At 46.1% G+C, this 20412-nt stretch overlaps 1 long non-coding RNA gene across 1 annotated transcript; it reads right to left on the bottom strand.

Moving 5' to 3' along the window:
- Nucleotides 1–1655: 1655 nt before the first annotated feature.
- On the bottom strand, nucleotides 1656–19050 carry LOC142839375 (uncharacterized). The gene is made up of 4 exons (XR_012908731.1): nucleotides 18944–19050; nucleotides 17970–18241; nucleotides 4140–4299; nucleotides 1656–3650 (listed from the first exon to the last, which is right to left on the bottom strand). It is a non-coding gene; the product is annotated as an uncharacterized LOC142839375 (long non-coding RNA).
- Between the last annotated feature and the right edge of the window lie 1362 nt (nucleotides 19051–20412).

Below are 20412 nucleotides of genomic sequence, written 5' to 3'. Positions count from 1 at the left end.
AGAGAGAGAGAGAGAGAGAGAGAGAGAGAGAGAGAGAGAGAGAGAGATTCATTTTGTGCCAAACACTGGAGATGTCCCAGCTTTAAAAAAAGCCTCCTAGAGAGTGGCGTTTTCTTTATTACCTAGTGATTTTAACCAATGCCAGCAGCAGGTTCCGAGCCCAGGCTGCCGAAACCCAAGGCTTTGCTAATCTTGGCCAAGGAACAAGCTTCTGATGTCACCATGGGCACCTCAGCGAAAAAGGCTCTCCTCTCTGCTCTGGGCGGGATGGGAGCCAGGATGCCGTCTCTTGTGCCATCAGCACATGCCTGCTTGGCCTCTGACAAGTAGGTCAGTATAGACGCAGCTCCAGCCTCCACCGAAAGCTGTTTGCCGCTGGCAGGAAGTTACTTCTGCAGAATTCAGACCCATCAGAGCTGATCAAAGGAAGTGCAGGGTAGGCTGGCGGGCGGGCCAGATCCTAATCTCTACTTGCTGGCCTCACACAGCACTGCGCATGAGTCACCCCGCTGAGCTCAGCGGACATGATGTTTGGATTAGACTTTTACGGGGAACTTTGCCAAACTTGCTTTTGCTGTCTCGCAGCTGAGAAGTAAGGGAGAAAGGTGACCGTGTGGGTTAGATGTAGCTCTTCAGGTGCCAGGGAGGAGGCGGGTGGCTCTACAGGCTCCAGGGAGTGGCTACGAGACCTAGTGTCCCCCGCTCATCTTGTCATCTCAGCCCTGGCTGTACCAGGAGCAACTGAACCCACAGCAGGCCCACACATCCTTCCTCCCGAGCCAGCTATCCAATTAAGATGTTCTATTAAAGGCAAACATTTTGCCTTCACTCAACCATTTGCCTCTCAACCAGCAGGAATTCCTTCTCTCAAAAGCAAGCAACACTTCACCGCTCAGGCATCTTGCCTCAAAAGCTGTGCAGTCCAGCGAAGAAAAAAAAAGGGAGGGAAGTGAGAAAATAAAAATTCCTAAATTAAGAGCCAACCCATAAAAGCAGGGCTTCCCTTAGCGCCTGGCTGGTGTGACATCACCATGAATTACTCAATGAAGATGGTGTCAGGGCAGCAGCTGGGTTATATGTGGAAATTCTCCCCCAGAAATAGAACTGCAGAAAATAAAATAAGTAGGGGTAGAAATATCCTACCCTGCGCGTGGGTACTTGGGGCTGAGTTTCCTGGGCAGAGAACTGGGTGGGATTCTCTCCCAAGAGGGTTCGGGGTCTCAGTAGTAGATATAGTGACCAAGTTTGGTTTAGTTTGTTTTGCTTCCTTCTCTGGAAGCACTGGTAGGAACAGGATCAAAATCTTTCGTTTCAGATTCTGCCAAGTGTTGCTTCTGTGCATGGTAACTCGGGAAGAGTCAGCCCCCGTTATTTTGTAAGCCAGGCATTCTTGGCTTGTAGTCTCTACTGGGATTCAAGTTGAGTATTTTAGACTCTCATTTATTAAAGGCTTATAAATGGAGGTGGCAGTCCTCGGCACTTTCAGAATAAATGTTGCCACTAGTCTCTACACTGCTCTTGATTATAAACCACAAATCTCCAAATTTATCATCTCAATTAGATGCAATTAACACACACACACACACACACACACCTTCCCAGATTTTCAGGGTTTTTGTTTGTTTGTTTTAAAAAAAATCTATCAGATAGCTGGGTGGTGGTAGCACATGCCTTTAATTCCAGCTCTCGGGAGACTGAGGCAGGAATATCTCCATGAGTTCGAGGCCAGTCTGGTGGACAGAGTGAATTCCAGGAGAGTCAGGGCCAAACAGAGAAAATGTCTTGGGCAGGAGTGGGGAATGGGGGAGCTATCTATAAGTCCGACAGTTGTCAAATTGGTCATGAATCTTTAAAATGGGAATGGAAACCCAACATATTTTATCACTCAAGCACTGGGAGCAGGCAAGCAGAGGCGCTGAGGGCGTGGCTGTTGGGCAACCCTGTCACAGCCCTGACCTCACCACCTATTAACCACCTATTAACAGTATGATCTTCAAATAGTTTCCTTCCTACCCCATGCCCTCAATCTCTTCATCTGTAAAATGTAGGTAATAACCACCCCAACCTCATGGGTAAAGCTTCAGTGAACTAAGGTAACACATTTAGCCAAGTTCCTGGCACCCAATAAACGCATACAAAAAGTATCATTATGTGTATTACAATAATTACTCTGCAACCAGCATTGTGTAGTGAATGGTGGCAAACTTAATTGGACTCTACAGCCAACAATTCTTCCTTGTGAAATTCCTCAGTGCCCAGAGTTTGGAGTTTGTTTTAATTGAAGTAATTAGCTCAAGATGCTGGTGCTGGACCAAGACTACCCTTGTTCTTGGTTAGTAAAAAAACAAAAAAACAAAAAACCATGATGCTGAGGATAGGACCATTTATCACTGATAACAAAGAGGGTCATGGGCCATCAAGATAGCTCAGCAGATACAGACACTTGTACCCAAGCTTGACTGCCTGAATTCTATCCTTGGGACCCACCTGGGAGGAGAGGCCTGACTCCTTGACCTCTGACCTCCACATTCATGCCTCACCATGATTATGAAGGTGGTTTTCCCAGGGTGAGGCTATTGCACTCAGGATGTGCTGACCCCTGCAATTTCCCCAAATGCAGGAAACTTGGCTGCATTATTGTGGTGATGGGGACTGTGGTCATACTCTCCCCTTCCAAAAAAAAAAATTACTGCCTGGTTTTGGGAGTATGTGTCTATGATCCCAGAACTCAGGAAGCTGAGTTAGAAGGATCATGAGTTCAAGACCAGCCTCTTTACATAGTGGATTCTAGGCAAGGAAGAGCCACACAGTCAGTATCAAAACAAACAAGAAAACAAAGCAAAGAAAAAAACCCCCACAAACAAACAGAATAAACAAGGGTCTACAGATGTAATTCAGTTGGAAGAGAATTTATCTAAATCACATAACACCAGAGAGGTCAATTCCCAGAACCTAATAAAGCCAAGCGTGCTAGGGCAGGTTAGCATTTAGAGGGAGGAGGGTCAGTAGTTCAAGGTCATTCTCAGGAATATAGCTGAGTTCAAAGTTAATCTGGCCTGCCTAAAATCTTGCTTCGAAAAACAAACAGTGCCTGGAGATTGGCTTAAGTGGTTAAAAGCCCTTGCTGATCATACAGAGGACCTTGGTTCCCAGCACTCAGGTCAGGAGACTCTCAGCTGCCTGTGCCTCCAGTGCCAGGATACCCAATACACTCTTCTGGCATCCACAGGAACTCGGACTCATGGGCACCTACCATCCCTTACACACGTAATTTTAAAATAACCATAAACCCGAAATGAGTAGCAACAGCCAAAAAGTACAAAGATAAGATTATCTGTCCAGATGCTCATGGGTAAATTTGCTGCCAACCTGCCAACCTGACATGTTCGATCCCAGGCCCACATGGTGGAAGAGAGACGGCCCCCTGTAAGCTGTCCTCTGACCTCCATGCTCAGGCTGTGTCATTCATCTGAACACACACATGTGCAAATAAACAAATAAATGTACTAAAAGTTTAAGAAAGGGGTATTTTGGCTGAAGGTTTTGTCCAGTGGTATAATGTGGACTTAGCGTGCAAGATGTCCTGGGTTCAATCTCCAGCATATTTTTTTTTAAAGGAGTATATGCACTTGAGGCTTGGGAGTTCCATCCTAGAATTAGAAAAAGAAAAATCCCATAATTCTCAGTAGTTTACTATGATATGGTTGGATATATGTTCCCTTTAACCAAAATGGATTACTAACAGATTTAGATTGAGGCTGTTTTTCCCTACTCCTGCCTCTAAGAAGAACCTAAGAGGAGGGGGGGGGTGTTCTTGACTTTATGCTGGCAGAGAAATTCTGGAAAGAACAGGGTGTAGAGACCTTAGATTTGCTATGGCTCAACCGGGGGGGCAGGGGGGGTAGCTAACCATGTATGTCATTCCTGAGGGACTGGGAGTTCAAGGACTGAGCTGGTAAACACCTGTTGGGGAACAGGGACAAGGGTTCACTGAAAGGTAGTCTTCTAGGTAAGGGCTCAGAGTTTTGTCTCCCCTGCCCTGCGTACCCCTCGAGACAGGGTTTCTCCTGTGTAACAGTCCTGCTCGTCCTGGAACTCACTTTGTAGACCAGGTTAGACTCGAACTCACAGAAACTCACCTGCCTCTGCCTGCCAAGTGCTGGGGATTAAAGGCGTGCGCCACCACTGCCCAGCAGAGTTTTCTCCTTGTGTCCACTGCTCTGTCCACTTAAAACAGCATAGGTTCCCTCCAGGGCTTTCCTATCAGTTTCCTGGATTGCAGGTGTACACTACCTGGTACTTGGAGACGGAAAACACATTTGTAATTAGTTTCCCTATCTCGGAGTCTTAGAACCTGAAATGGGGGCACTAGTAGGAGTTTCAAATCCCAAGGTAAATATTCTCTTGATCTTTCCCGATTTCAAAGACTGTCTGCATTCCTTGGCCCCTCCAGCCTCACTGCCATCCTCATTCAGATTCTGGCTCTCCTGTACTCCTTCTTCCCATATATAAGGCCTTTCCATTACATCCTGTTTCCCAGGCTAATCCAGGGTAATCTCTCCATCTCAAGGTCCTTAACTTAATCATAGCCGTAGCCGCCAAGTCCATTAAAGGAAACAGGCTCACAGGTTCCGCCATGTAGGCTTTCTTGGGGATCATTATTCTGTCTACTGCAGCCCTAAGGCCACCATCAGTGTCACATCTAGGGAAGGTGGCAGCCCTGAGTCATAGGCCAGAGTCCGTAGTACCTGGCGTGCAGATTAGGAGCAGGTGAAAGCAGATCAGGCTAGCAGGGACTGGCCTGGCAAATGGAAAACCAACTCCCTTTCTGCAAATGCACAGGAGGAAGGTGACGTATGGCAGTGGAAGCAGAGAGGCAGACTTTGCTGTAAGGACAGGGGCTGTCCAGGCAGAGCCACGTTGGTTAAAATCTTGAGCCAAGGGCCAGCCATTCGGTTCAGTGACTTGCCATAGAAGCCTGATGACCTGAGTTTAGTGCCCAGAAGAAAAGAAAGAAAGAAAGAAAGAAAGAAAGAAAGAAAGAAAGAAAGAAAGGAGAGAACCAACTCTACAAAGTTGTCCTCTGACTTCCATATGCATGCAATGCATTATTTGTTGTGTTGTGTTGTGTTTTGTTTTTTGAGTTTTGTGTAGCCCTGGCTATCCTGAAACTTGCTCTGCAGACCAGGATGACCTCAAATTTACAGAGATCTGCCTGCCTCCGTCTCCTGGATGCTGGAATTAAAGGCGTGCACCCCCACCGCCTGGCACAATACATAAAAATTAAAAACAACCACCACCATAAAAAACCCAAGCCAATTTGTAAATTGCCATGTCTGGTTTCTGGCAGGTGTGCAATGCAATAAGAATCATCTATTATAAATGGAGAGGGGGACCCGGAGCCCCAGCTGCAGGGGGAGGCAGTCACAAAACCCTGACCCTGGGGAAACAGAAGAAGACCTTTCAGAAGAGAGTGAGGTTATGAGGCAGGTGTGCAGAGGGAAGGTTTCAAACACTTTCTGTCGTAAAGTCTTCCCACGCCACTGAGGAGGAAGTATCTGGCTGCTTCTTTAATGAAACTTGGAACTCACTGCTGTAGTCAAGAAGGAAATATTCCTGTGGTTTTTCTGTGGGGGAAGAAAGTAATAAATCTTTGTGTTGTTGAAGGAGCACCTTTCTGTGGTGCAGCTCCAGAGGGATGGGTTTTTCTGAAAGCCTACGTGCCTGAACGTTTGTCTATGGCAAGCAGTCGGGAAAGGTCACGTAAATCGCTACAGGGCAGTGACAAAGTTCAGGAACAAATGACACACGATCTGTCACCTTCTTAGGGGACAGAGGTTTAGCAAAGAGGTCTTGCTACTAGAACAGCTGGACTTTGGGGCAAACACAGGCTCTGGAAGGCATATCTGCATCTCCCTGTGAATTCACCAAAGCGCCCTTTCTCCTCAAGGGAGCAGCTCGTCTGTGACCGGTGACCTTGTTTGGTAGAAGAAAAGGAAGTCTTTGTTCTGCAAGGAGACCTTCCACGCTATACACACAAGAATTCTTGGTGTGTGCATCCCACTCTGGGTGTGTGTTGAGTGGGTGCGGTACGGCAATGGCAGGTGATAACAAATGCGTGATAAGGGATATAGAGACAGACAAGGAAGAATAAGGGGCTCGGCAGTGGCAGTGGATTGTTTGCTGATGCCAGATGGTCAGGGAAGCCCTACCTAACAACTGAGTACCTTAAAGAGACCTGAGAGGAGCGAAGTGGGAAGTGGGAGATATTATGAAGACACCCCAAACATGTTTCTAGTGGGGGAAGGAAAGCAGAAAGAACCTAGCTTGTCTTAGCGAAGGCTAGGTGTCGTGCCGGGCCCGCTTATCAGCCTGTGTCCGTCTTGTTCAGCACAGCCCCCACCCACAACTGCAGCTCCTGGCGGCTCCTTTGTGCGAGTGACCTAAGCCCTGGCACACTCTTGCATAAAGTGAAGGGAACCCGGAAGAAGGTGATAGCAGGAAAGAACAGGAGTTAGTGAGGGAAAGTCCACAGTGCCGAGTGACTCTCAAGCGGCAGATGATCTGGGTCAGAAGACCTGGCCACAGGTGGTGGCCTGAAGTCTAGATGGGATCTTGGTGACTTGGCTGGGGTTATTAGCCTGTCCTTGAGGCAAAGGCTCTCTGAGAGCTGTGAGCTTCGCGAGTATTTAAGGCATCTGCACTGGCCCGCCCTTGGGGTCCTGACAGGACACGTTCTCACATCCTCAGCAACGAAGAGCACCTCGTGTTCATTTGCTACTTCCCTTTTAAAAGGGGGCCTTGCCCACCTCCGGCCTCTCTCTCCCTCATTCTCTCTTCCTCTCTCTCTCTTCTACCACTATTGTCCCCAGGGACCCATCTCTGCCCCCTACTCTGCCCTTCTCTCTCCTCTTCCTGCAAACCTCGTATGTGAGCCTTGTTGCGCAAATTACAGCAAGCATGACCTTCCGCTTCAAACAAAAACCAAACGACTGTATTATCATTTTTGGGCACATGCACATGTGTGTTTGTGTGTGTGTGCACATGCCACTGTGTAGTATAAGTATGGATATCAGAGGACAACTTTATGGAGCCATGAGGCAGGCATCACCTCCTACTGCGCCGGTCCCAGGGACTGAACTCAGATCACAAGGCTTGCATGGCCAAGAGCCTTTACCCCCTGAGCCATCTCTCCAGCCCTTGAAGCCCCACTTTTACTGAGGCAAATCTACCCTGTTCTGCATTCTCCCGAGTAGATGGATCCAGAAAAAGATTAAATTAAAAAATAAAAACTCTTCACTCTGATTACTGTGTGTGAAGATCAGTTCCTCCTGGTTCCATACACTGAACACAGACACTGAATTTTCCCAGAATGCTTCTGAAGAACAGGGTCTGTTTTTAAGGCACTCCCTTTACCCGGAGCTTGTCAATAGTCCTTTAAATGATAAAGCAGTTAAGAAGGAAAACACCAGATGCACAGACAAGGAAGTTATGCCAATGCCCTTTTGAAGTATCCTGAGGATTTAAAGGACAGTGAAGCAAAACCAGTCCCTCCCATGCTTGCCAGTCACCTTCCCCTCCCCCTCCAAGCTCTGTAGGCTTCCCGTCTATCGCTTACTCTAGGTTGCCCAAGCCCCTCTCTTCACTAGGAAAATGCAAATGCCAATATTCTTAGGGCCAGGGTACTTCTGACCAGGGGAGTTTATAAGCCCAAGTATTGCTCTGTTGACTGAAATTTCATGAACTAAAAAGTATAAAGAGGTCCATTGAATTAATATAGATAACCAGTTGCTATTAAGTAAATAGTAGCTCCTGCTGAGGTTGTTAGAGGAAAAAAAGCCCTTAATAATTGGAGATGGATGCTGAAGTACTTATGAATGAAATGATGCTCCATATCTGGTATGTTTCTTAAAAGTTCAGTTAAGAACTGAGCAGTGACAGCACACGCCTTTAATCCCAGCACTTGGGAGGCAGAAGCAGGTGGGTCTCTGTGAGTTTGAGGCCAGGCTGGTCTACAGAGAGAGTTCCAGGACAGTTAGGGACACACACGCACACACACACACACACACACACACACACACACACACACACACACACAGCTCAGTTAAGGGATGGAGAGATGTTTCAGTGATGTCCTGAGTCTGACCCCTGGTACCCACAGGGGAGAAGAAGAGAGCTGTCTCTTGTGTGTACAATTTCTTTCTCACTGGGTGGCTCTGGAATTTTTTTTCATGATTTAAAAAGCTAGGAGAGAAAGGAAACAGAAGTCAATATCTGATCCAGTTTTGAGTCTGTGGTTAAGTAGGGAAGCAGAGATCTTAACGTGGAGAATTTGATGAGGGAGTTTTTGCAGGGTGACTTCAACAAAGAGAGCTTGACGGATTCTTCCTGGAGAATGGAGTCATCAGGGTTTCCAGGACAAAGGACGGACAAGTGAGCAATGAAGAGCCTCTGCTCCATGGTGCGGTACTCAGGGCTGCTAGGAAGTCGTGGAAGGGAACAGGGATGCCTCCTGACTTGTGCAATGCAGGAAAGACCCATGGAAGACATTCGCTTCCATTCAGCCCTTCGGTACTGATAGTGGCATTGACTCACACCTCATAGTCTTGGCTACGGTCAGGACTGAGTGGCTACTTGAGGTCATTCCTGCATCTTGGCCGTCCGGATGGCATTCTCCGAAGTTTAGTGTCTCCGGGAAAATATTGTTGAAAGGGGACTGTGCGGTACTATCACGTAGCTTGCAGCCAGTTTCTAGCACGGTCACGAAGCCCAGCAGGGAGGGCTGGAATGCAATATGGGAAGCTCTCTTCTCAGCCGGGTCATTGGCTCATAGGGTGGGGTGGAAGTCGGCTTGGGGGTGACCACACCCAGCTCCATGTCTACAGAGACATCCTCGACAGCTGTTGTCTGTGTTTGGCTTTCCACTTGGCTCGCTTAACCTGACTTGCAGAAACCATTTACAGAGGACAACCGTGACAGTGATGTTCCCATCTTCTCTTGCTTGGACCCCTCTCCACAACCCTGCCGCTGCTTAAGTTGTATCTCTCTGTTGGCATCTAAGGCACCTTAGGCTCAGGAGCTAGGTCTTTAGTTTGCACCAGGAGTTGATTCTTGAGGTTCTGAAGACTTCTTCACAGGCTCCTTATATGAGATGAGGGTGGATTTTTTTTTTTTGAGGGGGGTGAGTTTCAGTGGCATGAAGAATGGGATAATCTTACATAGTTTGGACTATTCCAAGTTATGAGAACAGAGAGTTAGTGATGGTTTAGAAACTATCTTTCCCTGGACCCCTCTTTTTTGAGACAGGGTACCCTAGCCTAGGCTAGTCTCAAACTCTCTATAGTCTTGCTTCTGCCTTCTGAATACAAGAGGTGCATGAGTGTACTTCCATGCTTGGCTTAAATGTCTTTGCTTTAATACATTGTAATTAATTTTATCAATCAAGATATGACACAGAGGTCTGGAGAGATTGTTCAGTGTGTAAGAGAGTTTGCTGAACAAGTGTGAGGACCCAAGTCTGAAGATCCCAGCATCCCTTTAAAAATATGAACATGGTCATACATGTGCCTACAAACCCAGTGTTGTGGGGGAAGGGTGACAGAGACAGGAGGGTAGCTGGGGCTTGTTTTCATCAAAAAAGTGTCTTCTTCATAACGAGGTGACCCAGGTAAAGCGATCTGAAGGTAATATATAGAAAATAGGTCAAGGAAAACAATTTGGGGGTGGGGTGTTGTGATGATTAAACTCAGTTGTCAGTACGATGAAATCTAGAATCATCTAGGAAGACAGAGCAGGTCTGTGGGATGTTGTTGTGGTTAGGTTAATTGAGGTAGAAAGATGTGTCCACTGTGGGCGGCATCATTCCCTAGCTAGGATGCTAGACTCTACAGAAAGAAAACAGCGAGCCAAACACATTCATCTCTCTCTCTGCCTTCTCAACTTGAGCAGTTGCCTGAAGCTCCTATCATCATAATTTTGTCGTAATTAACAGTGAGCCAAAATAACACTTCCTTCCTCAAATTACTTTGCCTGGGTACTTTACCTCAACAAGAAATATAACCGGAAGCGATTTCATGCTGAATATTTACAAAGAGGAGCAAAGGGGGCAGGGGAGAGTGAGAGAGAAAGAGCGGAAAATGTACTTCAAACATTTTTTCCTTGCTATGGAATAATCCTTTTGTACATTGTGAAGATGTGCTGCTCTCATCGTTAACAAAAAGCTGATTGGCCGAGAGCTGGGCAGGAGAGTCAGGGAGTCACAGGAGTCGGGAGCCAGAGGCGCCAGAAGCATCATGGGAAGTTCATAGATGAGGTAAACAAGCCTTGGGGCAGCACGTAGATGAATAGAAATGGGTTAATTTAAGTTATAAGAGCTTGTTAAAAAACAAGTCTAAGTGATCGGCCAAGCATTTATGATTAATAATAAGTCTCTGTGTGGTTATTTGGCTGGTGGGACAGAAAACTCTGACGACATTTCCTGCATCTCCTCACATGAACATGGTCTTTAAAGTTACTCTTTATTTCTATCCTCCCCTCTCCCTGGAGGCAGCTGAACAATTTACCTAGGGGAATGACTCACATCATTGTGGATTTAATGATGAACTGATTGATTGAGACAGGGTTTGGCTACAGTTCGAATTGGCCTCAAACTTGTAATCCTTCTGTTCTCCACTCAGGCATGGGCATTTCTGATTTTTAAAAATTAATCCTTGGTGAAATTAATTGATCATAGTATACTACAATTTTGAATCTCTCTCTCACACACAAACACACACACACACAAACACCTAAAAAAGAAAGGGGGGGGAAGAGAAGAAGAAAGGAAGGAAGGAAGGAAGGAAGGAAGGAAGGAAGGAAGGAAGGAAGAAAGAAAGGAAGAAAGAAAGAGAGAAAGAAAGTAGGAAGGAAAACCAAAAAAACAAACCAGGCTGGAGAGATGGTTCAGAGAGTGAAGTGCAAACATGAGGACCTGATCTCAGACCCCTAGTATCCACGGTGAGGACCTGATCTCAGACCCCTAGCATCCACGGTGAGGACCTGATCTCAGACCCCTAGCATCCACAATGAGGAACTGATCTCAGACCCCTAACATCCACAGTGAGGACCTGATCTCAGACCCCTAACATCCACAGAGAGGACCTGATCTCAGACCCCTAACATCCACAGTGAGGACCTGATCTCAGACCCCTAGCATCCACAATGAGGACCTGATCTCAGACCCCTAGCATCCACGGTGATGACCTGATCTCAGACCCCTAGCATCCACAATGAGGACCTGATCTCAGACCCCTAGCATCCATCTAAACAGTCAGAGCATCTGCAATACTAGATCTGGGGAGGCTGTACCAGCTGGATCCCTGGGGCTGGCTAGCCAGCTAATCAGTCATACTGATGAGTATCAGGCTCAGTGAGAGATCTGCCTCAAAGGATAAAGTAGAGAGTTATCTAGGAAGACACCCAATGTCAGCTTCTGCCCTCCACATGCATGCACACACATATGCATTCCCAAACACATACACATATGCAAACATGTCCACACACACACACACACACACACACACACACACCAAGCATACAAAAGCAATGTATCACAGGGCAGCGGCAGTGCACACCTTTAATCCCAGCACTCGGAAGGCAGAGTCAGAGCGAGTTCCAGGACAGCTAGAGCTACACAGAGAACCCTGTCTCAAAAAACAAAACAAAACAAAAACCAATGTGACACAAAAGACACAGCACATAGACACAATGCAACACAAAGCAGCTTTTACACACAGGAAACACATTTACCTCCCCCCAAGATAATCTTCTCTCATCATTTTGTCTTTTAGGGTAGCTCTGGGCCAAATTCCGATCCTGGTAGCCAGTCTTTAGTCGAGTGAGACAGCTAGCTTTGCCGTCTGTAGCCTGGAAGGGTTTTCTGGGAAAGAGCCCGTGTGTCAGGGTTAATCACAGCCTGACTTAAACCTTAGATTATGGACGGAACATGAAAAGGGCAGAGGGGTGATTACCGTGTGGTCAGCTCAACCAAGACACTAGGTCCTGGAAGAGAAAGATGAAAAACTTTGGGTTCATCTCCAGGGTACAGAATCTAAGGTAGGTCCAGTGAACACTTAGATCATTTGAGTTAGAGGTGGCTCTTCCCACAACCCCAAACTGTGTATTAGCAGATCGGGACAGACATGTAAATGGGACGGGGCAGTGGTGGTACATCCCTTTAATCCCAGCACTCGGGAGACCAGAGGCAGGCAGATCTCTGTGAGTTCGAGGCCAGCCTGGTCTACAGAGTGAGTTCCAGGGCAGCTAGGACTGTTATACAGAGAAACCACCCGAAAAGAAAAGAAGAAAAAAAGAAATGTAAATAGACTTTGAGCCAATCAACAAAGCTCAAGAGGGAGAAGGGGTAGGGGAGGGGTGGGAACAAATGTGATAGGTTGGCTCTGAGTTAGGAAACTTAGATTTCCACCCCAGCTAGATTCCATTCAGATGTGTCTTGGACAACTCAACCATTTTCTTTAAAGTGAGAGTCAATAGTGCCTACTCAAAGGCAGACACGCAGATTAGATAAGACTGTGTTTAGAACAGCCCAGTTTAGTTCCCAGCTTCTAGTAAATTACACTATTCACCTCCCCATCTCTTCAACCTACCACTGGGACTATGTAAGAAAATGCTCCCCAAGCCTGGCTGCACATTCAGGTCTTTGGTGAGTTAATAAGACATCCCCATGCCTGGTTTGTGCCTGCGGAAGAGCCTGGACCAACTGGGAGAGTATGTGACCAGGCCCTGAGGATGCTCAGAAACACAAAGGAGAAATAAACAGAACTACAGTTCCTCGTGCACATGTGTGCATGTGTGTGTGTGTGCCTGCGCGCACGTTTCTGTGTGTGGGCAAGCATGGAGGTCAGAGGTCAACCTGCGGTGTTGGTTTCCACCTTCTTGCTTGCTTGAGGCAGCATCTCCTGCTCACTGCTGCCTTTGCCTGGTTAGCTGGCCATTGGTCGCAGCGCCTCAGGACACTCCTCTCTGCATCCCAGTGTAGGCTTTCGGGATTACAGCGGTGCATTCCCGTTTCCGACTCTAGAGCTCCAGAGTCACAAGGTGTCCGGAGATTTCAATACTTTTCTCTCACCCCTCTTCTCTCTATAGTAGTAGATCAAGTAGCAGACAATCTGTCAGGGCATGGGAACAACGCCGTCAGCTCAGGGACTGAAGCCACACTGAGACATTTCCCAATCGACACCAGCAAGGATATCCTTCTAAAGACAGAACACTTTGTAGGTCATAAAATTAGTGTTAGAAAATTTAAAAAAAGATGAAAGTTAAACCAATGCATTTTCTGACCCCAGTGGAATTAAGAGAGAGTCACCCTGGGGCTGGGAGTGCAGCTCAGTAGCCCAGTGATTGCCTGGCGTGTGTGGGATCCTGGTTTCAGTTTCCAGCACCCCAAATAAATAATGGGAGCCAAAGAACACAAACAAGGTATCTGGGATATGGTCAATTATTTAGGAACCAAATTATATATTTACTTCTAAAAAAACTCATAGATTAAAGGAGAAATCAAGAGAAAAATAAGAGCTGGGGGGTGGTGGCACATGCCTTTAATCCTAGCACTCGGGAGGCAAAGGCAGGCGGATCTCTGTGAGTTCGAGGCCAGCTTAGTCTACAAGAGCTAGTTCCAGGACAGGCTCCAAAGCTACAGAGAAACCCTGTCTCGAAAAACAAAACAAAACAACAACAACAGAAAACAAAAACAACAAACAAACAAACAAACAACAACAAAAAGAACAGGGTTTCTCCTGAACCTGAACCTTGTAGATGCAGCTGGTTGTCGTGGATTAGATGACTCAGTATTGTTATCCGTTCACACTGATATATTACAGATCCAACGGAACTCTAGAAGATAGTGGCCATTAGGGAAATTTAAATGACTACCACAAGAGGTACTAACTAGTACATACTCTTAGAGTGGCATGGTGGCTAATCTTATGTCAACTTGACACAAGCTAGTGTTATATGAAAGGAGGAACTCTTAATTGAGACAGTGCCCCCGTAAGATCCAGCTGTAAGGCACTTTCTTAATTGGTGATTGATGGACGAGGCGGGGAGGCCCCTCCCATCGTTGGTGTTTCTATCCCTAGTCCTGGGTTCTATAAGAAAATAGATTGAACAAGCCGCGGGGAGCAAATCAGTCAGCCGCACTCCTTCGTGGCCTCTGCATCAGCTCCTGCCTTCAGGTCTCCGTCCTGTTTGAGTTCCTGCCCTGACTTCCTTTGATGATGAACAGTGATGTGCAAGTGCAAGCCAAATAAATCCTTTCCTCCCCAACTCAGTATTATTCTTTGTTTGTTTGTTTTTGTTTGCTTCATTGCAGCAATATAAACCTTAGCTAAGACAAGTGACTAATAAAATACTGAAATACCAGCTCCCATAGGGTGTTGAATGGCTGAAACTCAGGCACATCTGGTGGGCAAATAAAAGCACAACCGCTTTGAGAAACAGTCTGGCCGTGTCTTTAAAAAAAATAAACTCATCATTCCCACATCTACATATTTGCAAAAATAAACATTTGAACATATTTTCACATCTTTGTACATGAAGGTTTCTAGTGCATCATCCATGACGGAACCAAAGAAGAAACATTCCAAATGTCTATCAACAGCAGATGGTCACACACCAACCGTAGTTCATCTGTACGATGGAATAGTACTTAGCAACAGAAAGGACATGCAGTTAATGCCTGCAACATGGGTAAACCTCAGAAAAATTACATAGATCAAAGGAAGTTAGTAAGGTACCCCTTGCCTCCCCAAAATGTACCTACCACGTGGTTCCATTTCTATAGCATCCTAGAAAATGAATCTTCAGTGAAGTAAAACAGATCAGTGGTTGAGGAAGGGGTCGGGAGGGATTGCAAAGAAGTATGAGAAAATCTGGAGTGTGGGTAGCTTGACTATGGTGACTTCTTAAGTATATGTCAAAGCTCAGTCAATTGTCTGTTTAAATATCTGTGGCTTATTGTATATAGCACAAGAAAGCAGTTTTGAGAAAATTTTATCTGGGGCTAGGGACAGCTCATTGAGTAAAATGCTTGTCTAGTGAGTTCAGTACTCAGAATTCACTTTTTACATAAACTAGACTGGCTTGGAACTCATAGAGGAGATTAAAGGCATGGACCATCATGCCCAAAGAACCCATTTTTTAAAAAAAAGCGGGGTGTGGAAGCAGGCACTTATTTATAATTCTGATCCTGCACATGTAGGAACGGGTGGATCTCTGAGGCTTGGTGGCCAGTCAGTCACACCTAATTGGCAAGGCCAAGGCTAATGAAAAGGACAAGGGGGATGGCACCCAAGGTTGGCCTCTGGTCTTGATGTGTTCACATAGACACTGACACAGACAGACAGACCACACACACACACAGACACACACACACACACACACACACCACACACACACACCACACACACACACACACCACACACACACACCACACACACACAGACACACACACAGACACACACACACACCACATACACACACACAGACACACACACACCACACACACACCACACACACCACACACACACACACCACACACAGACACATACACAGACACACACACACACACCACACACACACCACACACACCACACACACACACACAGACACACACACACACACCACACACACACCACACACACCACACACACACCACACACACCACACACACACCACACACACACACACCACACACACACCACACACACCACACACACACACACACCACACACACACCACATACACAGACACACACACCACACACACAGACACATACACACCACACACACACACACACACCACACACACACACTACATACACACACACAGACACACACACACCACACACACACAGACACACACACACAGACACACACACACACCACACACACACAGACACACACACAGACACACACACCACACACACACACACACCACACACACACACACCACACACACACCATACACACACCACACACACCACACACACACACACCACACACACACACCACACACACACCACACACACCACACACACCACACACACACACACACCACATACACACACACACACAGACACACACACATACACACACACACCACACACACACACAGACACACACACACACACCACACACACACACAGACACACACACACACACCACACAGACCACATACACACACACAGACACACACACCACACACACACCACATACACACACAGACACACACACCACACACACAGACACACACACCACACACACAGACACACACACACACAGACACACACACACCACACACACAGACACACACACACCACACACACACACAGAGACACAGACACACACACCACACACCCACACAGACAGACACACACCACACACACACACACACACACACACACACACACACACACACACACACACACTCTAGGTGATTCCACGGCGCAGCTAATATGGAGGACCCTCTCTACCATGCACACACAAGACTCTCCAAAGTCCCCAGCTTCGGCCTGCAAGCTGAGCGCCACGAAGCCACCAAGAGTGGCCTACTGTAGGAGTCCAGTCCTGCTGCGAGCTTACAGAGTGGCTACAGAAAGAGTGTACAAATCACCCTCCTGTTTCACTGTGGTAATTCCAAGGCATTTGTTTTAGGCCACAGGGAAGCATTAGATAAAAGTTACTACACTGAAATGAAATATAGCCAGGGCCTGAGAAGCCTTTAAGCTTCTAGAGTAATAAATCATCCACAGTGCCGAGACAATTTTGGATCTGATAATTTGGTGAAACTCCTCCTCCCTTCTTTCATGGGCTAAGCTTCTGTACTGCTCTTTCTGTATGTGAGGCTGTAATTTGAAACCGTTGTCTGCTTCCCTTCCTTTGACCCCGTCTTCAGGGTTTCCAAGAATAGACACTTGAATATATCGATGAAGCTGTTGACTCTGGGAGCAGAGACTTTCTTAAATAAGCGCATCTCCTCTTTCTTCTCAAGGACTCAAACAGGACACGCCATAGAAGATTTGACAATGGATGAGAGAGGCTGGTCTATCTGGGCATCCGGTTTTGCTCAGAGGCAGGGGGATGACTTAGAGTGTGTATGTGAGTCACCTGTTAGGATGTGATTGTGAGGCAGAGAGTGAGATGGACCCAAGATTTCGCATCTGAACAGCTTCTCCCAGGTAAGACTGGTGCTGCTAGCTGAGTCTCGGGACACTGTAAAACAGCATGATGGCCCCAATTCATAAAGTTGATCGTTCAAATCAAAATGAGGGAACTTCTTAGCATTGTTCTCAATTATACAGTCGTGAACACTCTTCTTTATGGAAGTGCTTATGCATCTGGGAAGAAAAATACACATGCTGGGCATTGCCTGAAATTAGGAAATACATAACCCAGCGGGAAAAATGTGTGCTCCACAAGCATGAAGGCCCAAGTTCGGATCCCCAGGACCCACAGAGGTGCCCAGAAAAGACATAGACACCTGCAACTCTAGACCTGGTGGGGATGGAGACAGGTGGATCCTGGGAGATCAGACAGTCTGACTGAGATGGCTGAAGCTCCAGAACCTGTGTCAAAAACTGAAGCGGTGAGCAACAGAAGACACCTAACCCTGATCTCTGTCTTTCACAGGCACACACACACACACACACACACACACACACACACACACACACACACACAGTGAGAGAGAGAGAGAGAGAGAGAGAGAGAGAGAGAGAGAGAGAGAGAGAGAGAGAGATTGCTGGTTATATCTATTCCTCCTACCCTGAAAGAATTCACAACAACATATTTTGTGTGGGTTATTCAGTTACCCCAACCCAAACCACCTTGTTCCTGTTACATCCAACCGCTCTCGTGCCTATTTGCTTTCGTTCACTTTCAAAATGCAGGGCTATTGAGGTGGGAGACACTTACCCTAAGTATTTACCTAGCTGTTGTTTTTCGGGTTTTGTGACAAATGGGTTGATCTCTTTTCCAGATAGTGAGAGGATTAGGTTGCACGTCTTGAATTTTCTCCTTTTTGAGGCAAAGATAGCCCTGGAAACAGCAGCACTTGCTTCCAGTGATTCAGAGTCCAGTGCTGGAGTGAGTTCAGGATGGTCTCGAGACATGGCCGTGAATCTTCCCAGGGAACTGGCTGTCGCACGGGTAGGTTCCCTCACCCACTACTCACTTCCCCTTCTACTCTGCAAGTCAAATTGCATGAGGTTTTTTTTTTTCAATCAAATATTTTGGGGAAGGAAATAAAGTAACTTAGTTCTACCTAAAACTGATGAAGCTAAGCAAACACATTTCACACTCACACACACACGATGTATATGATGATGTATATACAAATTTGTAAGTTCAACAAAGTACTCTTTTTTTAAAAACATTTCTTTATTTTTATTTTATGTACATCGATGTTTTGCCTACATGTATGTCTGTGTGAGGCTGCCAGGTCCTGGGAACTAGAGCTACAGACAGTTGTGAACTGCCACGAGGGTGCTCGGAATTGAACCTGGATCCTCTGGAAGAACAGCCAGTGCTCTTAACTGCTGAGCCATCTTTCCAGCCCCAACAAAGTACTCTTAATATGTTTATATTTCAATCAAAATTCTTATTGTAGGGACTGGAGAGATGATGGTTCAGTGGTTAGAAGCACTGGTTTCTCTTCCAGAGGACCTGGGTTCAATTCCCAGCACTCACATGGTGGATCAGAACTCCAGTTCTCGGAGATCCCATGTCCTCTTCCTCACTCCGTAGACATCATATTATGTGTGTGGTGCACAGACATACATGCAGGCAAAACATCCATACACACACGGAAAACAAACAAATAAAAAGAACTCCCTCTATTTTTGTAAAAACCTAAATATTACTGTGGGTGATCTCCTTTCTCCGTTCACCTTGCTCGTTAAATGATCACTCCACCATGTCGGATGAGAATAACTGAGGGAAAGGAATTTGTGAAGGTTAAGCAGAAATCCATGTTTGTGGCTCTGTATTCCGGTCCAGGAATCCTTATTAACTGATTACAAGAGCAATTTTCTGTCTTTCAAGCATCTATTTTTTTTCTTCCAGAAGAATGTGAATCGCCGCTGGAATGAGCGTGGTAACAGGAATCCTTCTGTCAACAGTGTGGGACAGGAAGGAGAGCTGAAGCTGGGATGTCTGGACTATGGATTTGGATGGGGTTTGGGATTTTTGTTGTTGTTGTTTATTGCCAGAAAACTCAAAGTTCAAAGGGTGTGGAAAAGTATATTGATTAGGTCTGGACTGGTCAAAGACTAGATTTATATCTGCATTTAGCTAATGTTTTACACATGGTCTCCTTTGTGTGTAAAAAGCATTGAAGCCCTGATTATCTAAAGCTGAGGGCCAGCTGCAAGCCATTCCTTTTCTTGTCTTCTTTTCTTCAATCATGGCCATTTACTAGGTAGGTAGATATTAAATCTCTAGGAATAAAAGGGAATGTGAGTGGCTCAAGTGGCCTCTGATCTCTAAAGTCCCAGTGGCGCCAGCAAACCTTCATGGGTCTTATTTCTCCCCAAACCCCCTGCTTCAGTGACACAGTCACAGGGAGAGCTGGTGAGCCAAACTGCCCACAGGCCCTTGGGCCTATCCATCTTTCTTTTGTTAAGTTTATCAAGTACGTTCAGTTCTGCTGATAGAAATTTCTCCCCATTATTTCATTGTCATTAAGAATTACATTGCTATGTTGGGTATGGTGGCATATGCCTTTAATCCCAACACTCAGGACACAGATTCTTGTGCATTCAAAGCCAGCCTGGTCTATATAGCAAGTTTCAGGCCAGCCAGTGCTGCATAGTGAGGTCTCACTTTAAAACATAATCCAACAAATGAACAAACAAAACAGGCCAGGCAGTGGTGGTGCACACCTTTAATCCCAGCATTTAGGTGGCAAAAGCAGGTAGATTTCTGTGAGTTCGAGTCCAGCCTGGTTTACAGAGCTAGTTCCAGGACAGCCAGGGTTACATAAAGAAATTGTTTCTTGAAAAAGACAAAAACCAAAACCAGAACACCAAATCAACTAAAAAAAACAAACAAACAAACAAAAAACAAACAAAACAAGCACAAAACAAAAATAACAAAATCAAAATCCAAACCAACAAACAAAAATACGCTGCTAAGTTATTGAGGGCATTAAGTGTTTTACATATGTTCTCTTATTCAGTTCTCATGACACTCCGAACACAGATGAGGATAGAGGGACAGGAAGGTTATGTAACATGTCCAGATCCTCAAGGTCCAGATCCTAAATACAGTCACGTACAACATGTTTTGGACAAATATGATGCTGGTCTCATAAGAGCACAGCGAAGCTGAAACACCTCTCCTCCTTCCCCTGCCCTCC

The sequence above is a fragment of the Microtus pennsylvanicus genome, chromosome 21 (genome assembly GCF_037038515.1).
Source record: "Microtus pennsylvanicus isolate mMicPen1 chromosome 21, mMicPen1.hap1, whole genome shotgun sequence".
NCBI lineage: Eukaryota > Metazoa > Chordata > Mammalia > Rodentia > Cricetidae > Microtus > Microtus pennsylvanicus.
This window is presented reverse-complemented; position numbering and strand designations above follow the sequence as displayed.